The sequence below is a fragment of the Hevea brasiliensis genome, chromosome 9 (genome assembly GCF_030052815.1).
Source record: "Hevea brasiliensis isolate MT/VB/25A 57/8 chromosome 9, ASM3005281v1, whole genome shotgun sequence".
Classification (NCBI taxonomy): domain Eukaryota; kingdom Viridiplantae; phylum Streptophyta; class Magnoliopsida; order Malpighiales; family Euphorbiaceae; genus Hevea; species Hevea brasiliensis.
The window spans coordinates 38,921,486-38,941,392 of NC_079501.1; positions in this window are offsets into that span (position 1 = coordinate 38,921,486).

Below are 19,907 nucleotides of genomic sequence, written 5' to 3' on the forward strand. Positions count from 1 at the left end.
GTCCCCATATCATTTAAAGCCTCACCGATCTCTCAAACCAATTGTAAAGTCCCCTGACCAGTCAATTATATTTCCGATCTCTCTTGTGAAACGAGATTGAACCAACATTAGGCCTTCGTGCCACCAGTCTTATTGTCGATCTCCCTTTTAAAAGTTTGGGAATAATAAAGTTAAGGTTCCGATCCGGTTTAATGATGATTCCGATCTTAAGTGTTCAAGTTAAATTTCCAATTTTAATTAAGTCCCGTTTAGCGTTTGTTCTCAGCCGATCTCATGCTTATAGTGTTTTCCGACCTCTTACACTTAGATTAATAATCACTTTTAGTTGTTGTGATATGTTCAGACAATCAACTGCTTATGCAATTCAGATACTTTCCGATCCCATCCATTCATTAAACAAAAAGGGAATTTCATTTCATTTCAAACTAAAATTTATACAAGTCATTCGGCTGGAGGATCACCCCCAGCCTGTTCTACATTTTGTTCGCTTCCTCTCTCACCTTCAGCCTCCTCCTCGCTATCCTCTTCATCTTAGGGAGCCAGATCCACCATCCAGGAGAAGTCCTCCTCGGGATAACGCTTCCTGAGCTCAGCCAAGAGATCCCCATGAGCGTTCACATAAGCACTGGCCTCCCTTGTCACTGCCTCTTCTTCTTTTGCTTTAAGCTCCTCAGTGAGGCGAGCGACTTCAGCAGTTCAGAGCGCTCGAACCTCTTCAAGAACATGAGCCTATTCGGCCAGCTTATCCTCGTAGAATTTCATCCGCCCCTCAATTTCAGATATGTAGTTTTGGGCGGACGAAAGTTGAGATCGGAGGGAAGCAACTTCATGACCCACCTTCTCGACATCCTGCCTCAAGTGGTGAGCCTTCTCCCAGATAATATGTTGGTTCACCAGACTCTCCACGCTTAGGCTCATAGTTTGTGTCAGGATATCATCGAGGCTGTTCGGGGTTAGCCTATCCCGATCCTACCAAATGCAGATGAAGGAACCCAAGACCTTAGCAAAACCCGAGTTCTCTCGAACCGTGCGGTTCTTCTCCAGTGAGTGGATCAGGATCTGGGCGCCGCAGGAAAGGGTCCTCACAGGTGGTTAGGAAGGACCCCCTTCCACACTCGAAGCAACTGGAGGGGGTGGTGGTGGCTGCTCTTCTTGACGAGGAGGAGACCGGACCACTTCTATGTCGGGGATCGGCAATCCCGAGGGCTGAGACGAGCCTCTTTACATTTCCCCAGGATCATGCCTAGGCGTCTGAAGCAGCTCGGCCCGCTTCATCTCCCGCACTTTCTGGGAGACCTCTCTTTTCCGCTTCCGGCTCTCTTTAGAAGCCTCTCCGCTTGCCATACCTGCACAGAGAAAAGGTCAGTGAGATCGCTAAGGCCCAAAGATCAGAGATATAGAAAGTACCGAAGCCGAGGTCAGAGAGCTGAAGCCCGCGTTCTTGGCCGGTGACCAGCTGTATATCCCAATGATGTAGTTCGGCTGTCACTGCATCTAAACAAGAGAATTTCTGTCTGGCCGCCTGATCTTTTAGTTCCATCACCATTAGGCCCTCTTCCCTATTCAGGGTGATGCGCTTCGGAAGTAAGGGGCCCTGGTGTAGCCAGCTACGTGGGAAACCCTCAAAGCCGTTCAGAATTTTGCTCCTCAGAATAAAGAAGCGATTCTTCCAATTCTTCAAAGAGGAGGGCAGATCAGTAAAGAGCCCGCAATGTGGCTTCGCCTGAAAGAACCAGTACTCATCATCCTTTCGGCGAGTTAGCCTATGTAGCTCGGCGAATACCTTTGCCGTTGGACTGAGTCCTTTGGCTCGGCAAAGGCCTCTGAAGGCCACCAGGATCCGCCATGAGTTCGGGTGAACTTGGGCTATGCACACTTGGTGAAATTTTAAAACTTCCTTGAAGAAGTCGTCAAGAGGGAACCGCAGCTCGGCTTTTAGTTGCTCTTCGTATACCATGATCATATCATTCTCTTCAAAGAAGTGATCGGCTCGAAGATCGCCGTGACACTTAATGAGTTCGTATGAATCAGGCTGAATGTTATACCCTTGGCTGAACAACTGCAGTTCAGCTTCTTGAAGGATTGATGGCAGCTCGTCCATGGGAAGGTTTTCTCTCCCTGGAGAATGTGCTTGCCTCGAGGATGCTGCTTGACCACGGGCTGGAATGGAGGTCCTAGGGGGATCAGATCGCCCACTTGTTATGACAACCTCTACCTCATCTGACGATCACGAGACCTGAATGGAAAGGGGGCTTGCCGCTCTCTGACTCTCAGCGCCGCTCATTTTCAAAGAAAAGAGGAAATTTAAACTAAAAGAATGATCAAAACCCTTACCGGAGTGTGATCGGTGTCGGAAGAACTTGAAAAAACGAAAGGATTTTGGAATCGCTCGCGAAAGGCTGAAAATGACATAAGGGAACAACTGGCAGACTCATCCCCTATTTATACTAGTGTGAGCATTTAGTGCTCACGGTGTCCCAAGCGGCGCATCAGTTAGCGGGATTTGCCAGCTTTTTCTGACACGTCTCACGAATATTCCAGAAATTCCATAATAAGGAGAGATCGGCTAGTTAGATTGGTGAATTAAGGCGAATGTTTGAAAGTGCGGATCGGTCAAGGGATGTTTAGTTAGGAACCGGATCGGATAAACAGATCAGAGATCGGAAAATAATCAATGCAATAATAATAAAAATGATAGTTGTCAAAATAAAATTTTATTTTCGAAAGGTCAAATTACATCATTTGGGCGATCTCTAGAGATCGGATTACATTAAAAGTCAGATTACATCATTTGGGCGAACTCTAGAGATCGGATTACATTAAAAGTCAGATTACATCATTTGGGGCGATCTCTAGAGATCGGATTACATTAAAGGTCTGATTACATCATAGGGGCGATCTTTAGAGATCGGTGGAACATCCTATCTAATAAAGGCCTATGTCAAAGCCTAGTCTCGTGGCTGAATCAAAAGATTTGTCCAGCCATAGACAGCGGATAGACGTACAGCTCAGATGGGGTGATTATGACTCCCATGAGGATGGAGAGTCATCTCCACTGTTATCGACCAGAACCGAGCTGTAGTCGGGACGCCCAATGTGGTGAGGAGCCAAATGAACTTCAAGGGGCAGTCACCGATGTTAAGGGTAATATTAGCAGTCTTCTCGCCCGAAATCAGTTCGCCGACTATATCGGTCGAACAATTCGAGATTGACACGATCGAGGTCCTCGATCCAGGTCGGCAAATTAGTCCGGTTCTCTCACTATCATCAAATGAGGTTATCATGATTCACCGATCACTGGGATCATAAATTTTCAGTCGAGGAATAAAGAGGACAATTGGAAAAAGATCAAAAGCAACTATCATGGCTGGGACTATTGCCGGAGTGGTTAGAACAGGAAATGTGAGATGGAAAGAAGGGAAAATCAAATGTGGAGGGGTTTCCCATTGAAGGTATATATATAGGGAAAATCTGAGCATTTATTACGAGCAGAAAATGAAGCGGATCCCTCGGAAATCGAATGAATAAATGCTTTAACTGAATCAGACCGGATAAAGGAAAAGACCGGAGTAGGAGAGGTCGGAAGAGTGGAGCCCGGCATGAGAGATCGGAAAAGGATCATGTTAGAAAGATCGGAAGGGAGGAGAGGTCAGAAAACAAAGAGAATAAGACAACTTCCGTTAACTATCATCATAATCAGAGCCAAGGTAGTTAAAGCGTTGTAAACGAAATCTCCATCGCACGCCTCAGAATCGCCCACATTACTGACAGGTACAAGAGTATGTCATGATAGTGCTGCACATCCCAATCTCCAACGTTGATCTTACTTGTAAGGACGAGCCTAGAGCCCTTGGATCAAAGAAGAAGACGACAAGATCGGCGCCTTTTATTCCCAGCCCTCGGATCGCCCCGGATAAGAAAATTTGAGCCGTCAGATTAGAAGAGAAAAAGGACAAAATTTTCTGAAAAGGATCTCAGCTGTTCATTCTGATTCTCTTTAATTCCCAAGTGTCAGATCATGTCCTTCAAAATCTAAACCTTCCATCTCCCTCAAAATAAATCTTGGCCCTTCATGGGGAGCACCCGGTCCCTATAAATACCTGAATGAAAATTGTTCAAGGGGAGGAGGAAGAAAAGGGTGGTAATTATAGTGGAAAAGCTCTGAAAATTAATTCAGTTTCGCTACTCTGTTACTTTTAAGCTAGAAAGACTTTAGAAACCAGTTTTCTCAAGTATTTTCTCTGAAGAAGTGTTGGACACTGGAACTCCTGATTTCCAGTTTGTTCATTGCTCTGTGATACCCTTTTTTAAGTTTCAGTTCTGTTTTCACCACCTTTATATCCACTTTTATTTTCTGAGTTCAATCTCATTCATTATCATTCCGGTTCGATTATATGCTAACTAGGCATTCGTTATTTCAAGGCAAGCATTAGTCCCCAGACTGTTAGCCCGAAACTCTGTAATATTCGTGACTCCATAGTTAGCTCAATAGGTTCAACTTCCTGTAGGTGAGTGTTTGAACCATTGCCTTATCCAATGTTCGTCTTTATTTTCTTTTTATTTATGCATGTAATTTTCGTTAAAGTTTGTCTTGTGTCAGAAGGTCCCACGTAGGTGGTTATTCTCATGAGTTTATCTTTTGATGCAACAGTTCGTGTCATTTATTTATTCTTGGTCTTTCATTATCTCTTAATGTAGGTGTTCTATTTACGGGTAACGTACAGGTAGTTTGATAAAACGTTGGTAACAGTGTCTTAACATAAGAGTTTTTTTTTTAAATAAATGTTCGGATAATAAATCAGAGAGTTATGAAGTTGAATCACTAGACTAGCTCGAGAATATGACTGGGTAAAGGTGGGGGAGGTCGGAGTAAAATTGAGTTTCGGAATAGCGAATGAAATAGAGCAAATGTTATCTACCGAAAGGTATTAGTAAGGCATTCACATAAGAGGCCGGTAAAATTCAGTCTAGTATCCCCTATCTAGTCACGAGGTATCAATGAGTTAAAAGAGGCCTATTTCAGGTTCCCGGCATCTTTGAATGCCAGAACCCTTAGTCTTAGGCTCTTATGAGATGTAGTTGTAATCAAATTTTAAAAGGTCGGAAAAGTTCTTATCCAACTCTCATTCAAGTAAAAGAGATCGGAGGAAAGTTCTTATCCGATTCTCAATCCAAAATTTTAATAAATATTTAAAAGAGATCGAAGGAGAGTTCTTATCCGATTCTCATCCAAAAAATTTTAACAAATATTTAAAAGAGATCGGAGGAGAGTTCTTATCCGATTCTCAATCAAAAATTCTAATAAATATTTAAAAGAGATTGGAGGAGAGTTCTTATCCGATTCTCAATCCAAAATTTTAATAAATATTTAAAAGAGATCGGAGGAGAGTTCTTATCCGATTCTCATCCAAAAAAATTTTAACAAATAGTTAAAAGAGATTGGAGGAGAGTTCTTATCTGATTCTCAATAAAAAATTCTAATAAATATTTAAAAGAGATCGGAGGAGAGTTCTTATCCGATTCTTAATAAAAAATTCTAATAAATATTTAAAAGAGATCGGAGGAGAGTTCTTATCCGATTCTCAATCCAAAATTTTAATAAATACTTAAAAGAGATCGGAGGATAGTTCTTATCCGATCTCCAATCGAAATTTTAATCTAAAAGAGATTAGAGGAGAGTTCTTATCCGATTCTCAAATCGAATTTTAACAAATATGCAAAGTAATCCCACAAACGAAAATCGTAACACAACATCAATTCACTAAGGTTGTCTCATTTACTTATGTATCTAGGTAATCCGAATTAGTGAAAAATCAAATATTCCTTTTTATCAAAAGGATTAACATTTCCATTCGAACCCCCCTCACTATTGATTCTAATTTATAAAGGACGTAAGGTTAAATCTGCTCACCCTCATTGAGGGACGAGGTGGGGTGCCTAACACCTTCCCCACCCGTTTACGAACCCCGAACCTAGAATCTCTGTATTTGAAGTGGTTTCATTTTAATTTGCATTTCACAAATTGTTTTCTTTAATTTCCCTCAAAATTAAAGTGGCGACTCCTCACTCTTTCCCACTTCGATGGTGGTTTGTCCAGGCGATCGCAAAACCCCTTACGACAGCTTGGTGACTCCGCTGGGGACAGGTTGATTTTCCTTCAACCCCGGCCCAGAGGTCCAAAAGCATATTTAATTTTATGTTCCTATAAACTAGAATTATATTTAAATAGGTTCAATTTACGAAATTCGAAAACCTTAGTCTATTGATGTTTGTTATTTTCGCTAACCGCTTTGTTTATTTTTGTTTTATATCCTGCAACATTCTTCGTTTAAAAAGGAAAAATAAAAAACTCCCCCTATATTAGGAAGAGGTAATGGTGTCCCTCCACACACTGAACACTCACATAATGTCCTCACACACTTCAGCCCTATACCCGGGCTTTCTTACCCTTTTAGGAAAGTAGGAGGGGGTCATGTAGCGATACCCGTGGGTTTTACCCCGTTAGTATCCGTGAAGGCTTCTGCTCAGATTGAAACTCGTTCTATCTCTTTGTGATACAGTGGAACTTTCTGTGATTATCATAGGGGATAGAATGGGGCTATACTGTTTACAGTATGGGCAATTTGGGAACCTGTGGCTTTTAGAAAATTAGACCTTGAGCTAAACTGTCAAGATAGCTGAAATTCGTAGCAAGCTACCTTATAAGATAGAACTATCCAATCAGGTAGCACCTAGCCAGTACTAGGACTCTCCTTATTTTAGGACAAAAGGGGCATACTTACTTTTACCCTATTCTGCTTGTGTTTTATTTTGTTCCTATTTTTGAGGGTAATCTTGAATCATACTGTTAAGGAAACCTACACACTTTCCTACTTTGATAAATGTGTAGGTGTCATTCTGCCAACAGTATAATTCAAAACTACCTGAATTTATCCTGCTAACAAGTCTTTCCTGCAGGCATTACCAAATTAAGGTCTGTAAAAGGATAAGCATCATTTTTAACATGGCATCCTTGAGTTAGCCGGCAGGAGAAGTTCTTAAATCAGAACAGAATGCTAAACCATGGCCCAAACCGCCTCATAGTTCAATGCCCCCACAAAGTGATACTAGCTTATTACCCCCATTGGACCTGAGCAAAATTGAGGTCAAAATGAACAGTCTCGAGGGTCTGGCTAATGGTTGGAAGTCATTTCCCGATCAGGTCAAAGCACGATTTGAGAAGAAATATGGGAGGATTGCAACCTTGATACGAGACAGAGTCCAAGTCCCGGCATTAAAGGCCATGCTGTCAGTTTGGAATCCTAAGTATGGGGTGTTCTCTTTCAACGATATTGATACTACTCCCACTATGGAAGAATATCAGGCTGTAACATCCTCCTGGTAGTAACTCCGTACATTCTACTGTTCCGGTGACCGGTGTCGGTCCGGACAGCTAGAACGTCCGGAAAAATATTCAAATCAAAGTGAGGGACCATAATTAACTCAAATATTAATGAGAAAAATTTAGTAAAAATTTTAGAAATAAAATACAGTTAAGTCAGAAGAGCCGGTGCCCAAGCGATGGGTAACCAGAGGTAAGTTGCGGTTCTCGCAACGAGGAGCCCTAGACCCGGGGGAAAAATTATAAACTAATTTTTGGGACTCCAGAGAAGGGTCATTGAGGTTCCTATGGCATTAGAATGCCAAGAAAATATTTAGAAAAATTTTTCAAGGTACAGACAATTTTGACCCGTTAAGCAAAACGGAGGGCATTTTGGTCATTTCGCCTTCAGAGACGATTTTTGGCCGACTTGTCCAGTTGAGTAAATAATTATTATGATCTAAAATATGAATAAATATTGTTAAAAATTAAATTGAAAATGAGTAGAGAAAAGAAGAAAAGAAAATGAAAGAAAATGCTAATTATGACATCATATGATGTCATTTAAATTTCCTCCACCAATCACAATTTGTTAAACTTATTAAAAGAGATAAAAGAGACCAAAAATATGAAAAACCAATCTGCATCTTCAACCTTGGGCAGCCTAAAAAACGTTGAGAGAGAGAGAGAGAAGAGGTTCCACCATTAAAGCTCCTTTAAGCTTCATTTCTCTCTTGTTTCCACTACTAAACCCTAACCCCTTTCATTAAACCTTGACCATATCACTTGGGGAAGCTTTTGGCAGCCAAGAAGAAGAAGGAAAGTGAAGTTTTAGCTTGAAGAAATCTGCCCTACAAGAGGTTAAAGTGAGGTTAGTGCTATCCTTTCACTCTCACTCCTTTAATCCTTGTTAAAGCATCATTTTAAGTTAAGAAATTGTAAGAGTTTGAAGTAAGTTATATGTGTTAGGGCATCTTTAATTTTTGGCAGCCCTAAGGAAGGATGAGGTTGATTGTTTTAATGAATTTAGAATGGATAGAAATGATGTTTAAGGTATGAATATGCATGGATGTTGAATTAGTGTGCTAATTGAGGTTTATGGATAATTTAAATTGGACATTAGGGTTTTGAGAAGTGAAACTTGGATTTAGCTTATGGAATTGTGAAAGAACATTATAAGGGTCAATTAGTGACCATTTTAGGTATGTTGACCATGAATTGGACTGAAAAATAGTATAGCCAAGTGAATGTGTAGGCTGCCTTGTTAGTGCAGCAGAGGGACTGAAAATTCAGTCCACTTGCACAGCCATAACTTTGGCTGTGTAGGTCCAATTGATGTTTGGCCAATTGGACATGAAACTAGGCTTATAATGGCACATTTTTGCTGAAGAAACCATGCCCAAAAGACCAAAGAAAGTGGACAAAAACTTGGCCCCAATCCGGACACCCTGCAACAGCCCCTGCAGAAATGACCAAATGAACAGTAACTGTTCATATGGCCATAACTCACTGTAGATTTGGTCAATTGACCTGAAATTTTTACAGCAACAAGTTAAGACATAGACAAACAACTTTCATGAAGAAACCTACCCCAAATTATGACCAGAACCTAACCCAAATGGCAGTCACAGTTACTGTTTAAACCTGCAACTCTGCAGATTTTCATTTGAGCAGTGATGTTTGGATGGCTATAACTCTCTCTAGAAAACTCGGATTTAGGCGATTCTTGAACCGATGGAAACCTAAGGCATATTAGAACATTTCATATGAAGAAAGTTAGACCAAATTATGAACTTAACTTGATCAAATTACTGACAAAAGTTGGACAAAAAATCTGCCAGACCCAAAATCTCAGCATGAGCGATTGCACGTGAGCGATAAACTTATTTTGTCCATAACTTGAGCTACAAAACTCCAAATGGAGTGATTCAAAAAAAGAAATTCAACTAGACAAAATAAGGAACAACTTTCATGTTTACTATTTCCTCAAATTCCTACTGCAATAGTGCCCAATGGAATAGTAAAGTTGAGTTATCAAAATTGAAAGTTTTGCTTCTCTTGGTTTAAGCTTAGAAATGGTATTAATGCTTAATGCCAACAAGTTTTAAATAAAAAATGTGGTATGTTTGAAGTGCCAAAGTCAATGTACATATTTTCTTTGCAAAAGTCAACATTTTTGTTGACTAATGAGGTGAATAGTGTCACCAAAACCAAAAATTGGCAATTTTGCCAAAATGACCTAAGCTTTGAGAAAGTGACCAAAACCAACAAGTTTTGAATACAAAATGTGGTATGTTGGGAGTATTAAAACCAATGTACCTATTGTTTATGCAAAAGTCAACATTTTAGTTGACTAATGAAATGAATAGAGACACCAAAACTTGAAATTCAAAATTTGAAATTAGAAATGCATCTAGGGGACTTTAAATTGCAATTGGCAATTAATACTAGCAAATGTAAAACTCAAAATGTGGGATCTTGGTGTAATTAGAATTAACATATCCCTTAAGTATGAAAAAGTCAACATTTTGGTTGACTAGTAAGGTGAATAGTAATCAAAATGAGTAACAAACTAAGATGAAGACCTAGAACCAATTCTAAGCTTAAATGCTTAGAATTGTATGAAAAATGTGGACTATGTATCTTAGTCAAAATTGTTAAAAGGAAATTAGGCCATAAATTTGAAATCCATGAAATATTCATGGATTACTTGAAACATGAAAAATAAGTCACCTAATTGATGTGAATAGATAGTTAGGGCATATATGCCCATCACAAATGGAATTCATAAAATATTAATAACTCAACTTGAAATATAAAATTGTGACTACATAAGTAGATTCTTAAATGTATAAATGAGAAAGGAAAATGTTTTCAATACAATGGTACATGTGAACCATTGTTTAGAATTGTGATCAATATAAATAACATAATGAATCGACAAATAAACCGTATTAATGTATGAATGAGACATTAGTTCTCATTATTGTAAAGAGGAGAAGTATTTTGAGTACAATGGTATAAAAGGATAATTGTTGTGAATTGTGATCATATAAATGATCAAATGAATGTATGAATTATGATTGAAATTTATCATGAAATAATGAAGTCATAAAGCACAATATATTAATATTTTAAAATATTAAATGCCCTAGTATACCTAACAAGATTGGTTTGGATAGTTTGGCATGCCAATAGGGTATTGTTTTAGCAGTACTGCGAAAGGAAAGGCTTTATGCCTGTATTCATGTCTTTATGCCCATATTCATGGCTTTTATGCCCGTATTCATGGCTTTTATGCCAATTATGTGATATCATGGCTTTTTAGCCATACTGACTGCATACGTGGTTGACGTTTTGCATCCCATGGTATGACGGCCCGAGGCACCGCGGTGTCCAGTGCCAACGACCCGTTATCCAGTCCAGTCATTTAGTATAGGTTACTTGGGCAGTCAATTAAAGTATTATTCAATTCAGGCAGCTAAGTTAAGTTAAGTATAATGAAAATCCAGTACAATTAAATTAAGTATTGAATGAATAAGCAAAAGAGATTAGCAAAAGAAACATAACAAAAATATAAATTGCGAGAAATGCAGGACTTGAAATACAATACAGATAGAATAAATTATATACCTGCTAGTATTACTGAAAAGTTATAAACTAAGCACTTCCAAAGAGGAATAAACTAGTATATAAGATCGTTGATACTAGAAATACCATACCAAATTAAATTGATTCTTGAGTATCTGAATTATCATTTATTTCTTTCTTTACTTGTATATATTATTTCTGGTTATATTATTGCACCACTAAGCAGAAATGCTTAGCGCGATGGAATTGCTTCCTCGCAGTCTTGAAGGTAAAACCAGTGGTCGACTGAGATTTTTGGAGTCCAGATTTGCAGAAGTGTCAGAAGAGTTCAAGATTGTCACCTCCTCAACAATGCATGTAGATAGGGCTCATTTTATACATGTTATGTATATTGCTCATTCCTAGCACATTGTAAATTATTTGTATATCTTGTACAAAATAAACTCATGTAATTAACCTATGAATTATGGAAGCTATTCAAAGTAAGTATTTTAGTATGTGAATTGAATTTGAGTTATAATGAGATTATACTTGTGAATATTGAGATATTGAAAATCTAATGAGATTTCTGAGAAATCTGGATACTGTATTGAGATACATTATGTTTGAAAATTTTTGAGACTATTAAGTTTGAGAAATTGAGTATATATTAAAATTGTCTTTGGCAGGTTCAGAAGAACTGTTAGTCCAAATTACAGCCGACACTTTGTCGGATTATCGTTAAAATTTTTGAAATTTCCAACTTAGTTAGATTTTGATAAAAGTAAAAATAGCCTAAATCTTCAATAAAGTTTTTGAATAAATAAATCAAGGACTGTAATGAAATCAAATAAAATAGAGTGCTCCGGCACACTGAGTGGCATAACTTGCTCGGCCACACTGTAGTCGGGTAAGGGGTGTCACATTTAGTGGTATCAGAGCGTGGTTTAGGCATTTCTGGACCTAGATAGATTGCATATCATGCATTGCATTCATAAGAGTCGAGGTGACACTATTGCAGATCTGTATTTGCTGTTTATTTTAGGTTAAGGTATGGAATAAGAGAGTGAAGAGACAATGAGATAGCGAATGGAGATGAGAAGGAGACTATATTTGAGATGAAAAAGGATGAGTACATAACTGTTTGAGGATAGGATTGAGACTAAGGAGAAAGTGAAGTAGGATAACACGGAAAGGTGAAGAAATAAGGAGGTAATAGCTCCTCGACTATTTACACCGGATAAATTTCGAGGACGAAATTTAAATTAGAGGGGAAGAGTTGTAACATCCTCCCGGTAGCAACTCCGTACATTCTCTTGTTCGGTGGCCGGTGTCGATCGGACAGCTAGAAACGTCGGAAAAATATTCATATCAAAGTGAGGACCATAATTAACTCAAATATTAATGAGAAAAATTTAGTAAAAATTTTAGAAATAAAAATCTGATTAAGTCGGAAGAAGGTGCCCAGCGATGTGTAACCAGAGGTAAGTTGCGGTTCTCGCAACGAGGAGCCCTAGACCCGAGGGAAAAATTATAAACTAATTTTTGGGACTCCAGAGAAGGGTCATTGAGGTTCCTATGGCATTAGAATGCCAAGAAAATATTTAGAAAAATTTTTCAATCGGTACAGACAATTTTGACCCGTTAAGCAAAACGGAGGGCATTTTGGTCATTTTGCCTTCAGAGATGATTTTTGGCCGACTTGTCCAGTTGAGTAAATAATTATTATGATCTAAAATATGAATAAATATTGTTAAAAATTAAATTGAAAATGAGTAGAGAAAAGAAGAAAAGAAAATGAAAGAAAATGCTAATTATGACATCATATGATGTCATTTAAATTTCCTCCACCAATCACAATTTGTTAAACTTATTAAAAGAGATAAAAGAGACCAAAAATATGAAAAACCAATCTGCATCTTCAACCTTGGGCAGCCTAAAAAACGTTGAGAGAGAGAGAGAGAAGAGGTTCCACCATTAAAGCTCCTTTAAGCTTCATTTCTCTCTTGTTTCCACTACTAAACCCTAACCCCTTTCATTAAACCTTGACCATATCACTTGGGGAAGCTTTTGGCAGCCAAGAAGAAGAAGGAAAGTGAAGTTTTAGCTTGAAGAAATCTGCCCTACAAGAGGTTAAAGTGAGGTTAGTGCTATCCTTTCACTCTCACTCCTTTAATCCTTGTTAAAGCATCATTTTAAGTTAAGAAATTGTAAGAGTTTGAAGTAAGTTATATGTGTTAGGGAATCTTTAATTTTTGGCAGCCCTAAGGAAGGATGAGGTTGATTGTTTTAATGAATTTAGAATGGATAGAAATGCTGTTTAAGGTATGAATATGCATGGATGTTGAATTAGTGTGCTAATTGAGGTTTATGGATAATTTAAATTGGACATTAGGGTTTTGAGAAGTGAAACTTGGATTTAGCTTATGGAATTGTGAAAGAACATTATAAGGGTAAATTAGTGACCATTTTAGGTATGTTGACCATGAATTGGACTGAAAAGTAGTATAGCCAAGTGAATGTGTAGGCTGCCTTGTTAGTGCTGTGAGAGAGGGTGAAAATTCAGTCCACTTGCACAGCCATAACTTTGGCTGTGTAGGTCCAATTGATGTTTGGCCAATTGGACATGAAACTAGGCTTATAATGGCACATTTTTGCTGAAGAAACCATGCCCAAAAGACCAAAAAAAGTGGACCAAAACTTGGCCCCAATCCGGACACCACAGCCCTGCGAAATGACTAAATGAGCGATGCTTGTTCATTTGGCCATAACTCACTGTAGATTTGGTCAATTGACCTGAAATTTTTACAGAAACAAGTAAGACATAGACAAACAACTTTCAGGAAGAAACCTACCCCAAATTATGACCAGAACCTAACCCAAATGGCAGTCACATTTACTGTTTAAACCTGCAACTCTGCAGATTTTCATTTGAGCAGTGATGTTTGGATGGCTATAACTCTCTCTAGAAAACTCGGATTTAGGCGATTCTTGAACCGATGGAAACCTAAGGCATAGTAGAACATTTCATATGAAGAAAGTTAGACCAAATTATGAACTTAACTTGATCAAATTACTGACCAAAGTTGGACCAAAAATCTGCGGACCAAAATCTCAAAGCATGAGCGATTGCACGTGAACAGTAAAATTATTTTGGCCATAACTTGAGCTACAAAACTCCAAATGGAGTGATTCAAAAAAAGAAATTCAACTAGACAAAATAAGGAACAACTTTCATGTTTACCATTTCCTCAAATTCCTACTGCAATAGTGCCCAATGGAATAGTAAAGTTGAGTTAGCAAAATTGAAAGTTTTGCTTCTCTTGGTTTAAGTTTAGAAATGGTATTAATGCTTAATGCCAACAAGTTTTAAATGAAAAATGTGGTATGTTTGAAGTGCCAAAGTCAATGTACATATTTTCTATGCAAAAGTCAACATTTTTGTTGACCAATGAGGTGAATAGTGTCACCAAAACCAAAAATTGGCAATTTTGCCAAAATGACCTAAGCTTTGAGAAAGTGACCAAAACCAACAAGTTTTGAATACAAAATGTGGTATGTTGGGAGTATTAAAACCAATGTACCTATTGTTTATGCAAAAGTCAACATTTTAGTTGACTAATGAAATGAATAGTGACACCAAAACTTGAAATTCAAATTTTGAAATTAGAAATGCATCTAGGGGACTTTAAATTGCAATTGGCAATTAATACTAGCAAATGTAAAACTCAAAATGTGGGATCTTGGTGTAATTAGAATTAACATATCCCTTAAGTATGAAAAAGTCAACATTTTGGTTGACTAGTAAGGTGAATAGTAATCAAAATGAGTAACAAACTAAGATGAAGACCTAGAACCAATTCTAAGCTTAAATGCTTAGAATTGTATGAAAAATGTGGACTATGTATCTTAGTCAAAATTGTTAAAAGGAAATTAGGCCATAAATTTGAAATCCATGAAATATTCATGGATTACTTGAAACATGAAAAATAAGTCACCTAATTGATGTGAATAGATAGTTAGGGCATATATGCCCATCACAAATGGAATTCATAAAATATTAATAACTCAACTTGAAATATAAAATTGTGACTACATAAGTAGATTCTTAAATGTATAAATGAGAAAGGAAAATGTTTTGAATACAATGGTACATGTGAACCATTGTTTAGAATTGTGATCAATATAAATAACATAATGAATGGACAAATAAACCGTATTAATGTATGAATGAGACATTAGTTCTCATTATTGTAAAGAGGAGAAGTATTTTGAGTACAATGGTATAAAAGGATAATTGATGTGAATTGTGATCATATAAATGATCAAATGAATGTATGAATTATGATTGAAATTTATCATGAAATAATGAAGTCATAAAGCACAATATATTAATATTTTAAAATATTAAATGCCCTAGTATACCTAACAAGATTGGTTTGGATAGTTTGGCATGCCAATAGGGTATTGTTTTAGCAGTACTGCGAAAGGAAAGGCTTTATGCCTGTATTCATGGCTTTATGCCCGTATTCATGGCTTTTATGCCTGTATTCATGGATTTTATGCCAATTATGTGATATCATGGCTTTTTAGCCATACTGACTGCATACGTGGTTGGCGTTAACGTCCCATGGTATGACGGCCGAGGCACCGCGGTGTCGGTGCCAACGACCCGTTATCGATCCGATCGTTTAGTATAGGTTACTTGGCGATCACTTAAAGTATTATTCAATTCAGACTAAGTTAAGTTATGTATAATGAAAATCCAAAGACAATTAAATTAAGTATTGAATGAATAAGCAAAAGAGATTAGCAAAAGAAACATAACAAAAATATAAATTGCGTAACCGCATGCAGACTTGAAATACAATACAGATAGAATAAATTATATACCTGCTAGTATTACTGAAAAGTTATAAACTAAGCACTTCCAAAGAGGAACAAACTAGTATATAAGATCGTTGATACTAGAAATACCATACCAAATTAAATTGATTCTTGAGTATCTGAATTATCATTTATTTCTTTCTTTACTTGTATATATTATTTTTGGTTATATTATTGCACCACTAAGCAGAAATGCTTAGCGCGATGGAATTGCTTCCTCGCGCAGGTACTGAAGGTAAAACCAGTAGACTGTCGACTGAGATTTTTGGAGTCCAGATCTGCAGAAGTGTCAGAAGAGTTCAAGATTGTCACCTCCTCAGCAATGCATGTAGATAGGGCTCATTTTATACATGTTATGTATATTGTTCATTCCTAGCACATTGTAAATTATTTGTATATCTTGTACAAAATAAACTCATGTAATTAACCTATGAATTATGGAAGCTATTCAAAGTAAGTATTTTAGTATGTGAATTGAATTTGAGTTATAATGAGATTATACTTGTGAATATTGAGATATTGAAAATCTAATGAGATTTCTGAGTATGCTGGATAATCGTATTGAGATATATTATGTTTGAAAATTTTGAGACTATTAAGTTTGAGAAATTGAGTATATATTGAAATTGTCTTTGGCAGTTCGTAAGAATCGTTAGTCCAAATTATCACGACACTTTGTCGGATTATCGTTAAAATTTTTGAAATTTCCAACTTAGTTAGATTTTGATAAAAGTAAAAATAGCCTAAATCTTCAATAAAGTTTTTGAATAAATAAATCAAGGACTGTAATGAAATCAGATAAAATAGAGTTCTCCGGCACACTGAGTGGCATAACTTGCTCAGCTACACTGTAGTCGGGTAAGGGGTGTCACACAGGCATTGCTAGAAATTCCTTATGCGGCGCGGAATCGGATTTACCTGCACCTCGAGCATAGGCAGACCTGGAAACGGTTCACACATATGATGGGGATTCCCCCGAAAGAAGCAAAGACGAGGGAAACTGTCAAAGGGAACACGCATGGATGGTATTGAACTTATCTCAAGAAGTGGTTGGATCAATACATCCTAGATGAACAGTGGGATTAAGCTTCATTGAAGCTCGCTTTAGGGATCTACGGCCTAATCTTGTTCCCTAGACCTTCGGGAATTATAACCTGCAATGTTGCGAAGATGTTCTGGGAAGTAGAAAAATAGAAAGTCAACCCAGTACCGGCAATTCTTGTCGAGACTTTCTTAACCCTTACTTACTGCAAACAACAAGGCAAGGGATCCATTAAATGCTGTTCTCAATTGTTGCACCTCTGGATCATCAGTCACATGTGTCCAATAGAGACAAAGGGATTGACTTAGTACCTTGACCAGCCTCTCGTCGAGAAGATGACCAGATTAGTAATCAGTCCAAAGGATGAGCCGCAGTGGCAAGAACGGATTTTGAGCTTCAACAGCCATGACTACTGTTGGAGGAAATTATGGACGTCGGGTCAATCCATTTTGGTCAGCACGGGGGGTAATCAATCAGTATCCCTAATTGGAGTGACTAGATACACAAGTTACACTCCGGCATTAGTAATGAGACAGTTTGGCTCAACACAGTTCAGAATCAACATTGAAGAATACCACCGAGGTCATTTCTACCACGAGCTCAATGATGAAGAAGGATTGAAAATAGCTCGCAGATCCTGGGAAAACATCACTATGATAGAAAGGTTGCCTAAAGGTCTGAGTGCCACGGGCGATTATCTAAAATGGAGGGCTGACAGGGATCAAGAACACTTAACTGCAGATCCAACCAAATTTGAAGGCAGCAACCCTCGTCGAAACGTCCTTTCAGAAGAAGTTGGTGATCATTTGGCCGACTCCCTACAAAAGGCAAACACCGAAAACTCTCAACTGCAAGAACAAATAAAATAATTGGAGGACCAACAGCGGATCCTAAAAAGAAAAGTAAGAAGGCTCAGGGAAGAGGCAAGGACCGAAAAGATGGGGTTCGAAGAGCAAGAGACACGGTGGGAAAAGGAGAAAAGCTCTCTCCAAGCTGTAATAAAAGGCACAGAAGTACAGAATAGCAAGCTTCAGGAGAAAATGAAATATCAGGAGATACTCATGGAAGAGTACAAATAAGAAAGCAAAAAGAAGAAGCTTGAACTGAAGGAACAGGCACTGCTTATCAACGATATTCTGAAGGAATGTGCTAAAGAAAGAAAGGAAAAAGAAAGACAAGCCGCTCTCTATCAGGAGCTGAAAGAGAATGTTGACCAGCTGGAGAGAATGATAGCACAGGGGAAACAAGAACTCCTACCTGAATCCGAGTATGCCCTGAAAGTGTTCAATCCTGCCAGACAAGAAGAAAGGCTATATGAGTACCTCAGGAAATGTCATTACATTATAAAGAACCTCCCTGAGCCTAGGCCAATGTAAAGAATGCTGTGTATGAATTATTCAGTTAATGTAATAACTTTTGGGCCATTGTTTAGCAAAATTGTGAATGAATAGTATAACTCCCATAGGAACCCCCTCGTTAGGGTTATGCAAAAAATTGGAAGTGCCATATGGACAAGTATCATAGATCCGCATTCAATCCAGTCATTCACAGTCAGACTATCGAACGATGCCATGATAAAATTAATGCAATCATTCTTCCACAGATTTTATTTTGGCTCTCAAATGCACTGTATCCTTTGTCCGAACCAGGACCTTTAATTTTTTTTTTTTACGAAATTCAAAATTCATTAAAAACTTTTTTCAACTTCCTGCAGAAAATCAACATTGCTTCAAACAAAGCAAGCCTAACCAGACACGCGGTTTAACCCAGACGAGTGTACTTAACAAGATCACGAACAAGAAGGTTAATGGAAGACCAGGAACAAGTCTAGAACCTACAAAGACAGGTTTCCGAATTGAAAGACCAAGTCTCGGAGCTCATGAGACTAATGAGGGAAATGTCCCATAATAAGCCTGCTTCAGAGCCTAACTTACCACTACCTCCCCCACCTCCTACAACGATTGATTCTCACCATTGCTTCAACCTCTTTCACCTTCCAGCCATCGATCCCGGATCCGACAATCACTGTCAATCCGGCCCCACTAAATAATGACCCACCTTTCTCCTATTATCCGGCTATCTCGAATACCGAACCATACCCTTCAGTCCTGATCCCTCCAATTCATTCCGCCCCTCATTTCCCAACTGGGGGAGTACCTCTTGCAGTGGGACCAGAAAATAAGACGAGAGAAAATGAGTTCCACTCTAGAAGAGAGACTAAGAGCAATAGAGGGACTGAACATGTATGGTTCAGTTGATGTGGCATCACTGAGATTGGTGCCTGATGTGGTGGTGCCACCTAAGTCTAAGGTCCCAGACTTTGACAAATACACTGGGAATTCAGACCCTCGCATTCACTTGGCCACTTATATTGCCAAAATGTCTGCCCTGACAGAGGACGATCGGCTCCTAGTTCACTTCTTTCACGAGAGTCTCTCCGGGGCTGCCCTGAGATGGTGTATTCAGTTGGACAGGAGCAAATTGCGCTTCTGGAAAGATTTGGTAGATGCTTTCCTAAAGCAAAACAAGTTTAACTGCGACGTGGCCCCCACAAGGAGAGATCTCCAAAACTTGGTGCAGAGGGACAGGGAAAGCTTTAAAGAATATGCCCAGAGATGGAGAGAGAAAGTGGCAGAAGTATATCCTCCGGTTACTGATAACGAGCTTTGCTCCCTGTTCATTGAGACATTGAAGGCTCCTTACTTCAATGTGATGATCGGAAATACCTCCAACAGCTTCTCAGACATCATCCAAGCTGGTGAGAGAATAGAAGCCAACTTAAGGATGGGACGACTGTAGGAGTTGACTGAGAACCCTGCAAAGAAAAATGCCAGCTTTGGCAAAAAGAATGAGGGTAATGTGCATTCCATCACCCGGTAAAACAATCACTCCCCACTTCCTCAGAATAACTACCGACCATATCCTCCTCATGGCCAAACCATTGCAAACATTCCACCCCTTTTCCCAAATTATCCTCACCCACGCCCACAGTATCCACCACCGATAAATTACCAACCCAGACCACCTCCTCCACTAACTCAACCCAGA